This window comes from Pinus tabuliformis, chromosome 6, assembly GCF_031772625.1.
Source record: "Pinus tabuliformis cultivar Carrire ecotype Pingquan chromosome 6, CPIR1, whole genome shotgun sequence".
In the NCBI taxonomy this organism is placed as follows: Eukaryota; Viridiplantae; Streptophyta; class Pinopsida; order Pinales; family Pinaceae; genus Pinus; species Pinus tabuliformis.
This window is the reverse complement of record NC_142292.1, coordinates 975268593-975287111: the sequence shown is the minus strand read 5'-3', so window position 1 is coordinate 975287111 and position 18519 is coordinate 975268593. Positions and strand designations below refer to the sequence as shown.

General features: G+C 42.0%; 1 protein-coding gene across 1 annotated transcript in view; it reads left to right on the top strand.

The window, feature by feature from the left end:
• Positions 1–18519, top strand: part of LOC149262253 (BSD domain (BTF2-like transcription factors, Synapse-associated proteins and DOS2-like proteins)) — a 408058-nt gene that overhangs the window by 58136 nt on the left and 331403 nt on the right. The gene's annotated exons all lie outside the window — the stretch shown is intronic.

Below are 18519 nucleotides of genomic sequence, written 5' to 3'. Positions count from 1 at the left end.
TATGGGCTAATACGCTCAATTGTTTCAAGTAATGCTTCTGCAATGTTGATAGCGGTCTTGAACTTGTCTGAGTAATCATGTGCAGCTAGAAAGATGGGACCACTAACAGACATAGCAAGAACACTTATCAATGGCTTGCCTTTTACATTTGTCCATCCATCAGATACAATGGACACCCCATTGTCAGTCCAAGAACTTGTCATTTTATTCAAAGAATGTGATATTTTTGCTTTTTCATGATCAAGGCCAACAATTCTTGCCTTGTCATACCCAGGGCTCTTGTATCCTTTAGGGGCATCATTTATGGCAGAAACCATTTCGTGCCAATAAGGTGAGCGTAGAACATTGAATGGTATCCCACATGCATAGAGGAACCTGTAAACTTTTGAATCCACATCATTCCTACACCCCTCATCAAGGAAATCTGATATGGTTCTACGCCTTAAAGATGATGACCCTGTGCCTCCATGTCCATATCCACTGCCTTGGGAGGATGCTGAAGGAGTTCTTTGTGATTGTGAGCTTGGTTCAAAGAAACCCCTTGATCCTTTTGTTCTGTATTGGGCGTCCTCCTCTTCCTTTATGTATTTGGCTCTATCTGCTGTTGACACCGCTGCACAAGTTTTGATTCCTATTTGTTTCTCTCCATCCCATGGACTTTTCCCGCAGAGGTGTCTTCTAGCACGGGTGTATGAGCCTGTGTAATCAGTGTTGCAATGGGGGCAATGAAATTTAGTGGTTCCACCCCCTCTCCCTGTTTCAGCCCTGTGAACATATTTCCACAATGGAGTTTGGTCTTGTTTAGTTTTTTGAGGGTCATGTTCACCCTCCTCCACCTCCTCCTCACTGGGGTTTTCACCCATTTGACTTCCTCCGGCTTCTTCATCCACCTCTTCAGTTTCAGGCCCCCTCCGTTTCCTACTCTCCACCACCATAATAACCATAAAAGGGACCAGGAAGAGGAAAATGCCAATAAATATCCCCAGGTCCATGGTGTTTGATGTTTGTAGGGTTTGAGTCTTGAATCTGCAAATTAATTTAGTTTATTGGGATTAATTCATTTAATTTATTAATTTAATTTAAATACATGATCTTTAAACTCAAACAGCTAAATTAAACTAACCAAATTAACTACCTAACCAGCTAAACTAACTAAATGATTAAGTTACTTACCTCTGCAGGCTTGCTCCTCGCTCCTTGGCACTTGCTCCTCGCTCCTCAGCTCTGGCTCTTTGCTCCTCAACTCTTGCTCCTTGCTCCTTTGCTCTTGCTCCAGCTCTCAATCTCTTGCTCAATGAAGTTGAAATGAAATTTTTTTGGCCCATTGGGCTTATAAAATAAAAAAAAATTTCTAAATTTTTTTGAAATTTCGGGTCCGGCGGATTTTTTTTCCGCCGAACCGCTCCCGGCCCGGCTGAAATCGCTCCCGGAGCGTTTTTTAATGCTCGGGAGCGATCAGGGAGCGATCGCTCCCCGATCGCTCCCGGGTATTAAAAAATGCTCCGGGAGCGCGGGAGCGATCGCTCTCTGAGTCGCTTCCTAACAGACCAGGGAGCGTAAATTTTTTTACGGGAGCGCGCTCCCGAAAATCGCTCCCGTCCGGGAGCGATTTTGGGAGCGCGCTCCCGAACCGCTCCCGAGCCGCTCCCGCCCGGAGCGCGCTTCGGGAGCGGGTTCGAAGGGGGGGGGGGGGGCGCTCCCCCGCAACACTGCTTCAGTCAATTGCAGTTTGACTGTGTATTTGGGGCTGTTTAAGGGCTGATTCTTTACGCTGTTCGAAGACTAGTTGACCGGGAAATTGACCAAGCATTTTGTAGGACAATTTCATCTCATTTGACTAAGTTTGACTTCGCTGATTTAGGGTTTGCTGCTGCTGATATAAAATTACAGAATTCTGGTTTTGTTCTATTTCTCTTTGCTGAACTATTGAAGATAAAAGAAGATTTGATCAAAGGGTTTCCCCGCATTGGGGTTTGTCCTTGGCTAGCCGCCACATCTTGTATCTCTTGTTTTGGCTTGTTTTTTGTCGATCGTTTAATTTTCTATCTGCACTTTACTTAATGTATATGTGATTGCTAATCAATGGTTAATAAGAAGAAAAGAAGTAAACTGCTCTAAGCATAGAACATACCATAATTTAACACATGGAGTACTTGAAAACTTATGTAAATTTTAATTCGAATGCATCCTTTACCTGTCAAAAGTGCAGTGAATTTAAATAATAAAAGGAACATACAAGTACAAAACCTAGAATTTACCTCTGTAGTATCTCGAGCCAAAGTTGAATTTTCAATTTTCTGCTGCTTCCTGTCTCATCTCATTCTATGTACCTAACTGTGGGAAGTAATGTTCATGTTACACTCAATAAAAGTCCAATAAGGAACAGTTTGTGAGCTATATAAGTGCTTTATGTGATCATTTGTAGTGAACCCTACGAGACTGTTACTGGAAATGCTAGGAGAAGAGGCCCAAAATGTTGTTTGGCATTTCATCGATGGAGAGAGAAACGATACAACTTGGATACACCACTGAAACATTTCCATGGCATACCCTAACTTTGGAAATGCCATACCAGGATTTGGAAAATGGAATCTCTACATCTGGCATTTCTGCCACAAATCATGGAATGTTCATGGCAGCGGAAATGTTTCCAGCTTGCAACCAGAGCTTTTGGTCAAGAAGGGAAACAAACATAGAAAACCCCCCACAAACCTCACTGAACTCCCGTAAACTCAATTTTTGGAATTGTATGGAACTTCTAGTCTTTTCTGGCCTTGCATTTTCTGTGGCCACGATTGTCAAATGTAAGTTTGGTATTGAAAAAGGATTGTGTGTGATGCCTCAATATCATGTGGTACTTGAAAACTATTGTAAATATTGATATTAATGCATCCTTTACTAGTCAAAAGTGCAGTGAATTTAAATAATAAAATGAAGGCACAAATAGAAAACTAAAGAGTTTACCTGCTTCCTCTCACATCTCATTCTATGTAACTATGGGAAGTAATGTTCACGTTCAACAAAATTGATAAATGTCCAACAAGGAACAGTTTGTGAGCAATATAAGTGCAAATTGTGATCATTTATAGTGAATCTTAGGAGATTGTGGTACCAGAAATGCCTGGAGTAGAGGCCCAAAATGCCATTCAACATTTCAGAGATGGAAATGTGGAAAAGATTCCAATTTCCAAATCTTGGTATGGCTTGTCTTTTGCATTTTGTTATTCATGTTCTATCTACAGTTACTGTCAATGTGATTTATGGTTAATGTGATTGCTATTGGAAAACTAAATTGGAAATTGTCATTGGGTTGCTAAAAGACATTGAAGTAATTGTGCTAAGCATAGAACATACCATTGTTAACTAAAATTAACATGGTATCAGAGCCCAGGTGAAGACAAAGCCCAAGCAAGAGAGAGAAAAGAAATCACTAAGAGAGATTTGTTGGACAAGACTATTGGACAAGTCTCCATGGCTTCTACATCCTACTTCAAGACCGAGGACAAGCTCAATGACAAATTTGACTATCATGCATGGAAAATGACTTTGGACTTGACTTTGGAAGAGCATGATGCAATGGACTATGTGCAGGGAAAAGTGGTGGAGCCTCCTTCAAATGCATCGACTGCTGCTAAGACGAAGTATAAGAAAGGTGAGGTCAAAGCTAAGAAAATTATCATTGACTCCATTCAAAAGCATTTGGTTGCCTATATTTCTGATTTAGGAACATCTAAGGAGATGTATGATAAGCTGGTTGGGATGTTCAAAGTGAACAATGCAAATCAAATCCTCTTTCTCAAAAACAAGTTGAAGGATATCAAGATGGATAAAGGGGAGTCTATTGAATCCTACTTCATGAGTATAACACAAATCAAGAATAACTTGCTATCTATTGGAGAAGTTATTTCTGACAAAGAGTTCTTGCTCATTGCTCTTGGAAGACACGTCTTCCAAGAGCATGGGATGTATTTGTCACCACCATTCTCATCAATGACATGATACTTGGTTTCGATGAGTTAATGGCTAGAAGTACTCAAGAGGAGTCTAGGATGATGGAGAGAGACAAGCCCTCAAATGGAAATGAACCTACTGCTTTCTCCGCTCATGCAAGGAGGAAGAATAATTCTGGTCCAAGAAGACAAGGTCAAGGATTCAAGAAAGATTCAAAGAAGGGAGAAAAGGTGCTACAATTACAACAAGTTCGATCGCTATGCTAGAGAGTTTCCTCACAAGAAGAATTCTCCAAGGGATGATGACAACAACAACCACAACAATTTCAAAGGCAATGGAAATCAAGGGAACAATAGGTTCAACCACAAAGGAAGGAGGAATGCTCCCTCTGCTTGAAATGGAAATGGTTGACCTCCCAAAAGGACGAGAAATACCAGGTATGATGAAAGTAATGTTGTAGAAAAACTATCTTATTTCCGCTCTATCTACTGCCTCTCCTCCTCATTCTTTGGATCATTGGTTGATTGATAGTGGAGCCTCAAGGCACTTCACTGGGTACAAGGAGGCCCTCTCAAATTTGGTTGAAAAGAAGACTAATTTGAAGATCATTCTTGGAGATAATGTCACCTACCCCATGAAAGGGATAGGTTTTGTCACTCTTCAGTTAAATCAAGGTCAAACCATTCATCTACAAGAAGTGTTGTATATGTCTGATTGGAAGAAGAACTTGGTGTCTATTTCTGCGATGGAAGATAAAGGCTTCAAGGTAGCATTCATTGATGGAAAGGTACGTATTTGGCAAAGAAACCCTAAAGATGCATTTACTCTTGGATTTAGGGTTGATGGTCTTTATCAAGTTGGAGGAAATCCTTTGGGAGCTTTGGCTAGCGATACTTCTCTTCAATTTGAGCCATGGCACCGAAGGTTCGCCGACTTACATTACAAAGCCTTACTTGGGGTAAGGAAGATGGTTATTGGTATGCCCGAGTTCAATATGAACCACAAAGGTGTTTGTCAGGGTTGTGCAGCTGGGAAACTTACAAAGGGACCATTCCCTTCTACTGAAAGCAAGATCACCGATATTCGGTCCACTCTGACCTGTATGGTATGTTTCCCGTAACATCATTGAGAGGATATCTATATTATGCAATCTTTGTGGATGACTTCTCATGCAAAACATGGGTCTATTTCTTAAAGAAGAAGGATGAAGTGTTCAAATGGTTTTGTTCTTTCAAAGCCTTGGTGGAAAATCAAACAGGGAAGAAGATCAAGATATTGAGGACCGACAATGGAACTGGATATGAATCAAATGAATTCAATGACTTTTGCAGAGAAGTTGATATTAAGAGGGAGACAACCGTTCCATACACTCCTGAGCAAAATGGCGTTGCTGAAAGGAAGAATCGAATAATCATGGAAGCTACCTGTGCCATGTTCCATGATGAAGGTCTATCGAAGTTCTTATGAGGAGAAGCTGCCAACACTGCCGTGTATGTTCAAAATAGGAGCCCGCATCAAGCATTGGATTTCAAGACACCCAAGGAGGTCTTCACTGGTAAGAAACCTGATGTTTCTCATTTTAGAATATTTGGTTGTCTTATGTACTTTCATGTGCCTAAAGAGAAAAGAAACAAGTTGGAAGCATTTGGGAAGAAGGGTATATTTGTTGGCTACAGTGAAAATTCAAAGGCATATAGGATCTATGTACTTGGTCAAAGAGATGTGGAAGTAAGTCGTGATGTCACCTTTGATGAAGATACCCTTGGGAAAGCTAGGGATCTCCCTATCCCAAGGAAGGACAATGATGATGCTGCGGAAAATCAAGATGAACCTCCGTCAGATGAGACTATGCCCAATATTGATGGTCCAATGGATCTTGTTGATCCATCTCCGAGTGATCTCTCTACCTCTCGGAAATGACCTTTATGGCTCAAAGATACTCTCGAAGATGCTGAAAGACACACTGCTCCAAGAGGGACATTTCGTGAACGTAAGAAGCCAAAAAGGTATCAAGGGTACTTGTCTGCTATGAGTATTGTTGTCGCTCAGAGCGTACAGGCACTGCGACAATGACTCAGGTTGGGGGCTGTCATCCTGCTCCCCAACCTCTCTGTTCTAGCTGTCTCCCAACATCAGGCTATGGGGGGTAGACCCTATGGAAATGAGATGATGAAGGATAAGTTGGGAACGAACGAGTTGTTGATTTGTGTAGCTTGGGGGGTACTCCAAGCCCTAGGGTTCAAGGTTTGGCGGGCAAAGCACCACAAGGGTCACTTGTGGGCTTGGAACCCAAGCGTGGGGTTTTTCACCCATCGGGAATTGGGTCAAAACCATGATGAATTTGAGCATGAGAAAATTTGAGGTGATAGTGCTTGGTGTGCCAATTCCAACGCTCTAAAGATCACTCAAATTGAAAGCTCTAGAAATGAAGTTATGAATTTTTGAAGTTGACAATTAATTATGGATAGTCAAGTCATGTAAGCTTGGTCCAAGAGACATGTCTCTTCAAATGAATTCGTGGAGCCCTCTTTATATGTATATATAGAGGTGAAGTGGAGGACTTCTTCCTCATCCATTTGTGCAACGCATGTGTCATGTCCCTTCTCAAACACATTTGTAACAGGGTGTTTCCATATTTTGCACAATTTTGGCTAAGGGAAAGAACCCAACATTCTCGACTTAATTTGGTTGCTAGTGGAAGGTGGGGGCCACCCACATGGGAATTCGAACTAGGCCATTTGAATGGTTTGGAGGGAATTCGAAGTGTTGGATGGAGGGGCCCCCATGAGGCAAGGAAGGTCCACAAAGATAAAAGGATGAGAGAGCTCTCATTTGGATTCATTCTTACACGTTGCAATCAAAATTATTTGATTGTTCGCTTTGCTGTTTAGCTGAGTCAACCGGCTGTTTAGCCACGAATCTCTCAAGCGGGAGATTCAACCTCTACTTTGGTGGACCATCCATGCTTGCCCTAGAGAGGCAGTTCCATAAGTATTTTAGGAGTTCCGGGAGTGTGTACACCACTACCATTCAACCACAACAGGGAGTGCATATTTCTGGCTAGCTGGAGAATACGCAGGGGGAGTTTGGAGCTATCAGTGATCAAGCATTTGCCGAGAGAGTTAGAGGATTGGGAGAGCAACAAAGGGTCAACCTTTCTTGTGAGTTTTGGAGCCAACAGAGCCAGGATCCTAGTAGTTCGATTTACAGTTACCTGGGGCTTGTGCAGAGAGCCACCACTAGGCTCACGTGGGAGTTGGAGGAAGGAATTGTAGAGTTGGAGCTGGCCGGGAGAAGTAGGAGATCACTTGGAGGGCCATTTGAGGAGGATTGCTGGAGTTGGGAGAGCAGAGATTGACATGATCAGTCACAGCAACAGAATTCGAAATTGGGGGAGGGCCAAGCTGTGAAAGGTCAATTTTTGAAGGTTGGAACCAAGGGAAACCCTTTCTGGGTTTTTCTGGGTTTTGGGCAAGGATCACACTCTTGATTTTATAGAATTTTCTAGGCAGATCTAAGGGGTCAAACAGGGGTCCCAACTCAGCCAACAGCTAGAGGAGCTAAGGGGAATTTGGGCCAAAATTCCGAGGTCAACATTTGGCCAATTCCTTCGTGGGTTTTTCTAGGTTTAGGCCAAGGAGCTGAAATCTCATAATTCTCTGAGCATGGGAAGCAGTGATTCTAGCCCTTAGAAGTTAGTAGATAGAGCAGTTTTTTGGGGCAGCGCAGTTTAGTTTGGTGCAGCAGTTGTAGCAGCTTTCAGCTCAACATTTTCTCACCTGGGTTTTGTCAAGCTTGTCCATTGAGGCAAGCCCAGGTGCACCATTCTATTTTACTGTTGTATTTTGCTCTTGAAGAAGTAATAAAATGGCTCAACAGTTCTCTATTTCCAGTGTTTCCATGGATGCTTAATGTATATTTTGTTTTTCTGATTGCTGGATTGTTTGCATGCTTTGTATATCACTTACATTCCTGTTTAGGATCATAACATCATGCCTTGAGAGAGCAGCTCGTTGAAGGAGGAGAAGGTCTGTTTTGGGCCGTAGCAAGATAGGGCAGAACAACGCAGCAAGAGGGACTGTTTTAAGAGCTATTACAGGGTGACCGAGGTCTGTGTTGGAGGCCGAGACACTTGCAAGTAGGCCGAGGCCTGAAGGGCTAAACACTGGCTTGTTTGAAGCCAAAGGAGGTGTTGTCTTAAGGGCCGTAGCCCTGTTCTTGGAGGCCGCAGCCAAGGGAGGGACAACAAAGGTGTTTGGAGGCTTGCTGGAGGGTGGACAGTCCTCCCAAGAGGCTGCTGCAATCCTAGTTAGGGTGCTGTAGGGTGTCGCAGTACTTTTAGGGAGACAGTCCCTTGTTTTGGGCTGAAATTGCCTTAAAAGAGCAGCATGAAAGGTAATATATACTTGTAGGACAGCCGCAACAAATAGGAGCAATTCTGGGCTAGTTTGTTGGGTTGTTAGGGACTGTGGTTAGTGCCCTAACTAGTCCCAGAATTGCAGTATTGCAGCAAGTTTAGAACAACAACGTTTGGAGGTGTGTTGGGTTAAGGAGTTGACCGGATTTGGATCAGAATTGGAGCAACCTGTGGGAGCTGTGTATTGGGATTGTCTTGAGCGATAAGAAACCCCATATAGGAGCAAATATTGCAGTGAAGGATTGGGCATCATTGGTCTGGTCCAGGGCAACGTGTTGATAGCTCAAAGTAGCCCTACACGAGCTATCTTGAAATGACGAAGAGGAGTTGAAGGTTGGGTGATGTTTGGTATCGAAGTGCAGCACCTTGATGGACAAAGGTGATTGCTAGCCTGGCAGATTGGAGCTCGGTAATTAGGCCTACCGAGAGAGCAGATTGGATTAGCCTGTGTAGATGCTACAAAAGTGATGTGCAATAGTGTTAGGTGGCAGCCCTCTTGGAGTCTTGATGTGTTGTGGCCTTGATGGACTAAGGCACAACTAGTGAGCAGTACGGAAGCGAAGGACTGACAGGATAAGATACGACAAAGTCTGTGCAACATATTTGTCATTGTATCTTGTATACCATAGACTGTTGTAATATTAAGATTTGGTTTAATATAACGAAGATTGGGTTGTACATTATTGTACAATATTTGTTAAAAAATGTGTATACTTGTGCATACGTGATTTACTGCTTTATATTTTTTGCAGTGCAAAGTAGTTCTTGTTGAGATTTTTGGTTTGGTAGTGTCAGTGATTTTAAGACTCTAACTTAGACCCAAGGTCGTAGAAATTCAACATGGTATCAAAGCGTGTCTGAGCTACTTTGGAAGTCAGTGAATCAGAGTTGTGCACAGCGAAGTACAACGTGAGAGGGAGTTGGTCACATTGTAAGTGAAGGGCTCACTATAATGTCGAAGTTGCAGGTAGGTCTTCGGTATGAGGACAGGTTGGAGGGGTTGTCCAACTATAGTCCTTGGAAAGAAAGGATCAAGTTGGTTTTGCAGGTCACCAGGATGTGGGAGTTTGTCGAGAAAGGGATCAAGAAGCCAACCGACCCTAAGGAGCTGGAAATATATGAAGATTTGGATGCGAGGGCGAGATTGATCATCCTAGATGGTGTGAAGGATGCCCTAATACTTCATTTGTTCGGGAAGAACAGTGCACATGAGATGTGGATGGTTAAAGCTTAAAAACTGATACTGAAGCAAGAAAACTGATAGCTTGGAGACTTGAATGTAAAAATACACGAGGTATTTAAAATAATAATTTATTAATATATATAAAATTGTACAAGTGATATGAAAGTTACAATGAGGCCCTGCTTTTATACCTAAGCAGGGGACCTTTCATGATTAGGCATGCCTTTTAGACATGCCTTTCCACTTAACTAATGACTATTTAACATAATCAGTATTTAATTATTTTAATATTTATATTAATTTTATTTATCTCACTTGTTATGAATTATATTGATAATTCATAACAAGTGAGATAAATAAAATTAATATAAATATTAAAATAATTAAATACTGATTATGTTAAATAGTCATTAGTTAAGTGGAAAGGCATGTCTAAAAGGCATGCCTAATCATGAAAGGTCCCCTGCTTAGGTATAAAAGCGGGGCCTCATTGTAACTTTCATATCACTTGTACAATTATATATATATTAATAAATTATTTATTTTAAATACCTCGTGTATTTTTACATTCAAGTCTCCAAGCTATTAGTTTTTATGCTTCAGTGGTATCAAAGCCATGGCGCACAATATAGTGATGCGAGTCTTTGGACGTTGTTCGCAGCACAATGTGCCATTACATTCACGTCTTGAATGCGTTGAGCAGTTTAGTGAAATTCAAGAAGCATTTCAGCGTTTAGAAAACTCGTGCAGAAGTTAAAGCATCTCGAAAGGAAATCGATAGTAAGGGAGATGATAGCGACAGTGAAGAGACAAAACAAGGTGAAGCAGGAAAAGAAGATGAAGCATTAGAAATTTATTATAATGTTGAAGATGAAGATGTTGCAGGAAATGATCAAAATGATGATTTTGATGAAGCTGATAGAAATCAAGATGAGGATTATCTTGAGAAACAAGGGGAGGTACAATATCATAATAATGAAGAGAAAAATATGGAAACGGAAACAACGGCTATGGTTGCTGCCACATGGTGGAACGAATTGCCTCTGGATTATCTTGCCACTGAAGCATAAAAACTGGTACTTAAGCAAGAAAACTGATAGCTTGGAGACTTGAATGTAAAAATACACGAGGTATTTAAAATAATAATTTATTAATATATATAAAACTGTACAAGTGATATGAAAGTTACAATGAGGCCCTGCTTTTATACTTAAGTAGGTGACCTTTCATGATTAGGCATGTCTTTTAGACATTCGTTTCCACTTAACTAATGACTATTTAACATAATCAGTATTTAATTATTTCAATGTTTATATTAATTTTGTTTATCTCACTTGTTATGAATTATATTCATAACAATGGCTCTTCAGTGTTTGTTCCAGAATAAGAATGAGAACTAGGTACTGGTATTGGAGGATAACTTGAAGTCCACCAAGATGATAAAGGGTGAAAACGTGACCTCGTATTTGACGAGATTGTCTCTGGTCAAAGATGAGCTTGCTGCCATCGGTGTGACTATCTCAGATGGAGATATGGTAAGGATTGCCTTGAAAGGGTTCACAAAGGATTGGAAGCCCTTCATCAAAGGAATCGTTGCCAGAGAAAAACTGCCATACTAGGATAGGTTGTGGGATGAATTCATTCAAGAAGAGTTGCGAGAACAAGATCTTCATCCAAAGAAGAAGTCTTTTGATGATGACGTGGCACTTGCAACACGAATGAAGGGTAAGCAAAAGAAGGACTTGAGTAAAGTCAAGTGTTTCAACTGTGGCGAGATGGGTCATTATTTGTTGAGATGTTCAATGAAGAAGAAGGGAGATGATGAGAAGAGGAAAGGAAAGCAGGCCGCCGGTGTTGCCACTTCAACTGAGATAGATGATCTCACTAGGAGATTGGAAGAGGAGGACTTTGCTATGATCTCTCATTTCTCGCAGGGTACTATCGATGAGGATGGATGGTACATCACCATGAGATTGGAAGAGGAGGACTATTGATGAGGATGGATGGTACATGGAAAGTGGTGTGACGAAGCATGTGACAGGGTCACATGAGGTTTTTGAGACTCTAGCTGAATGGGATTCGAAGTTGCACATGGTGTTGGATGACAAGAGTCAGTTGGAGATCCAAGGATCAGGTACTGTGCCATTCAGAATGGAGACATGATGTGTGATTCGGGTCCAAGATGTACTGTTTGTACCAAGACTCAGCTATAGCGTGTTTTCCGTCTCGATGATTGAGAAGAAGGGGTTTGAGGTCTTGTTCTAGGATGGGAAGGCGAGACTTAGGCCCAGAGGCTTTAAGTCCGATGGGGTTGTACTTGGAGTTAGAGAGCATGGTCTTTGCAGGTTGATGAGCAAGCTTGTGGATCATGGAAAGAAGCAGGTGGAGCAGGGGCAAGTTCCAGAGAAGCAGGAGCAGGTGCAGGCTTCAGAGGAGCAGGTACATGTTCCCGAGAAGAAGGTACACTTTCCAGAGAAAAAGGTCCAGGTTCCAGAGACTCAGAGGGAGTCGAGTTCGAGAGGGAGCTTGCAGGTTTAGAGGGAGACTTTGTAGCCCAATAAGAGCGGGTGGTCAATGGGGAGCAAGGGTACTCCTACAACTTCCAAGAAGGAATCTTGGAGAGATTGGAAAGCCATATAGGAAAAGAAGAAGCAGGATGCTTCTAGTGACAATGACACTTCCGAGAAGGGCATAGTTCACCGTACAAGGATTGTTACGATTGTGAGCGCCAGGAGTTGGGTAAGTGTTGCGAATAGTGATGATGATGACGAGTTACTTCGTAGTCTTGGAAGTACCACCCTCGCTAAGAGGGAGTGTTGATTTGTGTAGCTTGGTAGGTACTCCAAGCCCTAGGGTTCAGGGTTTGGAGGACAAAGCACCATGAGGGTCACTTGTGGGCTTGGAACCCAAGCGTGGGGTTTTGCACCCATCGGGATTTGGGTCAAAACCATGATGAATTTGAGCATGAGAAAATTTGAGGTGATAGAGCTTCGTGTTCCGATTCCAACGCTCCAAAGATCACTCAAATCAGAGCTCTAGAAATGAAGTTGTGGATATTTGAAGTTGACAATTAATTATGGACACTCAAGTCATGTAGGCTTGGTCCAAGAGACATGTCTCTTCAAGTGAATTCGTGGAGCCCTCTTTATGTGTATATATAGAGGTGAAGTGGAGGACTTATTCCTCATCCATTTGTGCAACGCATGCCCTGAGAGAGCAACTCGTTGAAGGAGGAGAAGGTCTGTTTTGGGCCGCAGAAAGAGAGGACAAAACAACGCAGCAAGAGGGACTGTTTTAAGGGTTATTACAGGGTGACCAAGGGTTGTGTTGGAGGCCGAGACACTTGCAGGTAGGCCGAGGCTTGAAGGGCTGAACGCTGGCTTGTTTGAAGCCAAAGGAGGTGCTGTCTTGAGGGACGTAGCCCTGTTCTTGGAGGTCATAGCCAAGGGAGGGACAACGAAGGTGTTTGGAGGCTTGCTGGAGGGTGGACAATCCTCCCAAGAGGTTGCCGCAACCCTAGTTAGGGTGTTGTAGGCTGCCATTGTACTTTTAGGGAGACAGTCCCTTGTTTTGGGTTGAAACTACCCTAAAAGAGCAACTTGAAGGGCAACATATACTTGGAGGACAGTCGCAACAAATAGGAGCAATTCTGGGCTAGTTTGTTGGGTTGTTAGGGACTATGGTTAGTGTCCTAACTAGTCCCAGAATTGCAGTATTGTAGCAAGTTCAGAACAACATCGTTTGGAGGTGCGTTGGGTCTAGGAGTTCACTGGATTTGACCGGATTTGGATCATAATTGGAGCAGCCTGTGGGAGCTGTGTATTGAGATTGTCTTAAGCGATAAGAAACCACAATTAGGAGCAAATCTTGTAGTGAAGGATTGGGCATCATTGGTCTGGTGGAGGGCAGTGTGTTGATAGCCCAAAGTAGCCCTAGACGAGCTATCTTGAAGTGACAAAGAGGAGTTGAAGGTTGGGTGAAGTTTGGTGCCGAAGTGCAGCACCTTGATGGACAAAGGTGACTGCTAGCCTAGCATATTGGAGCTCGGGAATTGGGCCTACCTAGAGAGTAGATTGGATTAGCCCATGTACATGCTACAAAAGTGACGTGTAGCATTGTTAGGTGGCAGCCCTCTTGGAGTCTCAATGTGTTGTGGCGTTGATGGACTAAGGCACAACTAGTGAGTGGTATGGAAGCGAAGGACCGACAGGACGAGATACGACAGACTCTGCGCAACATGTTTGTCATTGTATCTTCTATACCATAGACTATTGTATTATTAAGATTTGGTTAAATATAACGAAGATTGGGTTGTACATTATTGTACAATATTTGTTAAAAATTATGTATACTTGTGCATATGTGATTTACTGCTTTATATTTTCCGCTATGCAAAGTAGTTCTTGCTCAGATTCTTGGTTTGGTGGCGTCAGTGATTTTAAGACTCTAAGCTAGACCCAAGGTTGTGGAAATTCATTATGAGTCCGGGAAACACAGTTGAGTGGCCTAGCTACCTTGTTAAATTTAGGAAGATTTTAAGGATTCGATTAAATTTATATTTGAGACCAGTGCCTTATGGAGTTAAAACTTTTGTTTATTGAATTAAGACTAAGTAACCAGATGGACAACTGCTGCTTTGATGCTTCACTAAACTATATGCGATGCAAATCCTAAGACCTAGGTGTGATGCAAAGATCTTGGTTTTTGTTTAATTAAATGCCTAATCTAAGTATGACGTCCTTTAACTGTTTTGAAGCTAAGCTCTAGGGTAGGTTGTGGGAAGGAGGCCAACGGGAAGCAAGCAAGGTCTTGATTAATGATACCTTTTGTTAGGCTCCTATCACCCGATCTGCCTTGGAGCCTAGCTTCAGAGCAATTAAGAGAAGGTCATACTTAGATTAGGCATTTAATTAAAAACAACCATGATGTTTGCATCCCACCACCTAGGTCTTTGGATTTGCATAACATATAGGTTAGTGAAGCATCAAAGCAACAATTGTCCATCTAGTTACTTGGTCTTAATTCAATAAGCAAGAGTTTTGAGTCCATAAGGCACTGGTCTCAAATATAAATTTAATCTAATCCTTAAAATCTTGCTAAATTGCACCAAGTAGCTAGGCCACTCAACTGTGTTTCCCGGACTCGTTGGTTCCCAACTTGTCTTTCATTGTCTCATTTCCATAGGGTCTACCCTCCATAGCCTGCTGTTGGGAGACAACTAGAACAAGGAGGTTGGGGATCAGGGTGACAGCCCCTGACCTGAGTCGTTGTTGCGGTGCATGTACAATTTGAGCGACAACATTTTTCGGTGTTGTTGTTGGGGATAAATGAAAAGATGAGAGATGAGAAGATGAAGATGATTAAGACGAGATATCATTAATCAATTCTTTGATTGCTTCCTGTTGGTCTCCTTCCCACAACCTACCTTGGAGCTTAGCTTCAAAACAATTAAGGGAAGGTCATACTTAGAATAGGCATTTAATTAAAAATAACCAAGATCTTTACATCCCACCTAGGTCTTAGGATTTGCATTTCATATAGGTTAATGAAGCATCAAAGCAACAGTTATCCATCCGTTTACTTGGTCTTAATCAAATAAGCAAGAGTTTTGACTCCATAAGGGACTGGTCTCAAATATAAATTTAATCTAATCCTTAAAATCTTGCTAAATTAAACCAGGTAGCTAGGCCACTCAAGTGTGTCTCTTGGACTTGTTGGTTCCCAACTTGTCCTTCAGCGTTTCATTTCCATACGGTCTACAACCCCCATAGCCTATTGTTGGGAGACGATTAGAATGGAGAGGTTGGGGATCAGGGTGACAACCTCCGACCTGAGTCATTGTCATGGTGCTTGTACATTCTGAGCAACAACATGTACTATTGTTCAAGCTAAACTATGCACGTTCGAAGAAGCCGTAAAGCACCAAGTATGGAATGATGCGATGAATGAGGAATATGAATCGATCATGAAGACAAATTGACCCTTGATGGATAAATTCTGTATTCTTGCAATATTACAAATAATTGGCTATGTTGGCTTAATAACCATCGAAACCAACCGTCACTAGCTAGGGTATATATCTCAACATCAAAATTAGGAAATATGGAGGGTTTCTCCCTGACACAATAAGTTGCACAAGCTCTTGTAAATTCACAAATAATTTATTCACATGTCTCCCTTTGAGTCTCCTTTTAATAATATTTTGCTTGTCTGAAAAGAATGGGTGGTAAGCAAAAATCATGGGTCACTTTATTCTACTTAAAGTGACTTTTACCACCTTTATTTAGTTATTATTTATTTTATTCTGGTGACCCCATTATTTGTTGTCAATAGCCCATGGGATCCAGATAGGCTATGACTTCAACCCCTTTCATGCTTCTATGGATTGGAAAGGGACACCATAAGATCATCTAGCTAGAGTAAGAGCTCTCTTTTGGCATCGTTTCGTTCCAACAAAACCTTGCCTAAGAGAGCTTTTACATGCCAGTACAACTGTACGGTGCAAAGGTATAAACTTTGTCTTCCCCTGGTGTGCTTAGGGTTAGGGATCCATTTTGCTATAGAATCTGGAATTTCAGCTTCCAAAAATTCATCTCGATCAACCATTGCCCTTGAGGAAGCGTGATCAAGTTCCAACTGAATATGGTTAGGTACCAGTGTATGGAAACGATGGGAAACAAAATGAGCCTACTGCCTTCCACAAGCATCGCCTTGGGCTCTATTGGAGGCGTGGCTATGAAGGTAAGAAAGCAAAAGCAATAGATGGCCTAACGCCGCTGCCGTGAAAGAGAAAAAGATAGTTGAGCAAGCAAGCAAAGGAGGATGGAACCAGGATATAGAAGAGCCACAAGCATGGATAGCTCAAGTTGATTCAATGCAGGGGAGTGAAAGGGAGACTGGGGAGAACTGAAAGTGAGGGAGGCAAGGCAAAGAACAACCCAAGGAGATAGAGTTGCGAACACGAAGCGAACAGAGAATCCAACATAGACAACACAAAAAAACCAACATAATCCTCCAAAAAAGCCAAACAAAGAAACCAACATAGGCAACACCTGGTGCAAAATGAAATTGTGAAGATGGTTACCTGAGTTGAGGCACAAGGAAATTAGATAATAGTGTGGAGAGCATCCCATTAGGGTCACCAATTTTGCCTGAACCATTTGAGTCTATAAGCTTGATAATGCGAATAACAATCCTATGCTTATCATCTTGGTATGGCGAAGTAGGAGTGGCTTTCAACATCATCAAAAGAACATGACGAACAATTGAGTGGAGTCCATAAGGGAGGTTAGGTTAGTGAGACCTGGACTTGCCCCCAATGTAAAATACAAACAACAACGCAAGGTAGGAATGTGAGCAACAGGGTGATAAGTTTATGTGTACCTAGAGCAAGAATGGCATCACCAAGAAACCTTCTATAAATAGAGTGACTTTGCCCCATTTCTAGATCCTTCGATGAACTTGCTTGATGGATTAATGAATTCACCTGCTACGAGTTGATGTGGGTTATCATTGCAAGGGATGTATGCTAGATGGATGGGTGGGACAATCATGCCTCCCCTTGTCTTGAGTGGGGTGACGATGTTGGCCCTGCATCACCAAGATTTCCATTGGAAGCACCATCAAAGTTTAGTTTGAGGAAGTTGGGGGGAGAGGGGGACCAAGCATCAAGGGAAGATGGGGGGGGATAGGTTAAGATTGGAAAGAAGGTGGAGCTCATGAGGAGAATATGTCTAATCAGAGGAAGACCAGGGAGAGGACAACATTGTTTCCCTGATATGAAGCAAGATGAGCGACCAAACTGTTTTCGAGGAGGAAGAAGAGGATTATAAATTCAGGAATCTAGGAAGAAGGGTCCAAGCTTCGTCGACTATTGGATTGCCAGAAGTTGAATCATTCCATTCTTCGATAGTTTGCAGTATATTAGTCCTGTCCCTGTTAGATTTGCCAAATAACTGCTTAGTTTGAACCCATAAGTTGTAAGTGTAAGAACACTCTTTAAAGAGGTGCTCCATTGTTTCCTCATTTAATGTACATAGATAACAAAGTGATGGCCCTTCAAAACCTCGTCTGGTTATTTTATTCCAAGTACTTTTTTTGGCTAGTAGCCATAGAAAGTGAGCTACTTTTGGCCAGATTATGAAGACAAATATTTTTCCATATGGTGAGCGGGTAATTGCTTATGCCCTAAAGCTAAACCATAGGCTTCATTAATGGTGAAGGTGCCAATTGGTTTGTAACTCCATAGGAGTTTGTCTAATTCATTGAGAATGGTGATCTTTCGTTTTCGCAGAGCTTGATCGAAGTCCTTCCATTCAACCAATTTATCGGTGATACCCCAGTCGTAATTTTCTTTCCAGATTCTCCAATTTACCGAATCTTGGTTTGGCTTCCAATAATTTGCCACCACAGGGTTTGTTAATGGTGAAGGTGCCAACTGGTTTGTAACTACATAGGAGTTTTGTCTAATTCATTGAGAATGGTGATCTTTCGTTTCTGTAGAGCTTGATCGAAGTCCTTACATTCATCCATTGTGTCGGGGATACCCCAGTCATAATTAGCTTTCTAGATTCTTCAATTTACCAAATGTTGGTTTGGCTTCCAATAATCTGCCACCACTACAACCTGTTGCTGTTTGGTTGTGTTCACAATTCCTTGTAAGTTGGTTGATTCCATTAACCTTGGAAGTTGTTCCCAGGACTCCTCCGAGAATAGGGTTGTTTTACCATTTTCGATCTCCTCGAAGCAGTGATTTTGGACCAATGCTTTATTTCTGTTGACTAGGTTCTAGATTGAAGATCCATGTATTGTATGGTGCTTGCGAAGAATTTGACGAGTGATAGGTTTTCCCCATACTTTGCATTCCAAATTTGCTTCCAAAGCTTGTCTCCCCCTTGAATCCATCACCACTAGAGCTTGCAGCCAGGTTTTAATTTATTGTCTTTGGATCCCAAAGACCCAAACCCCC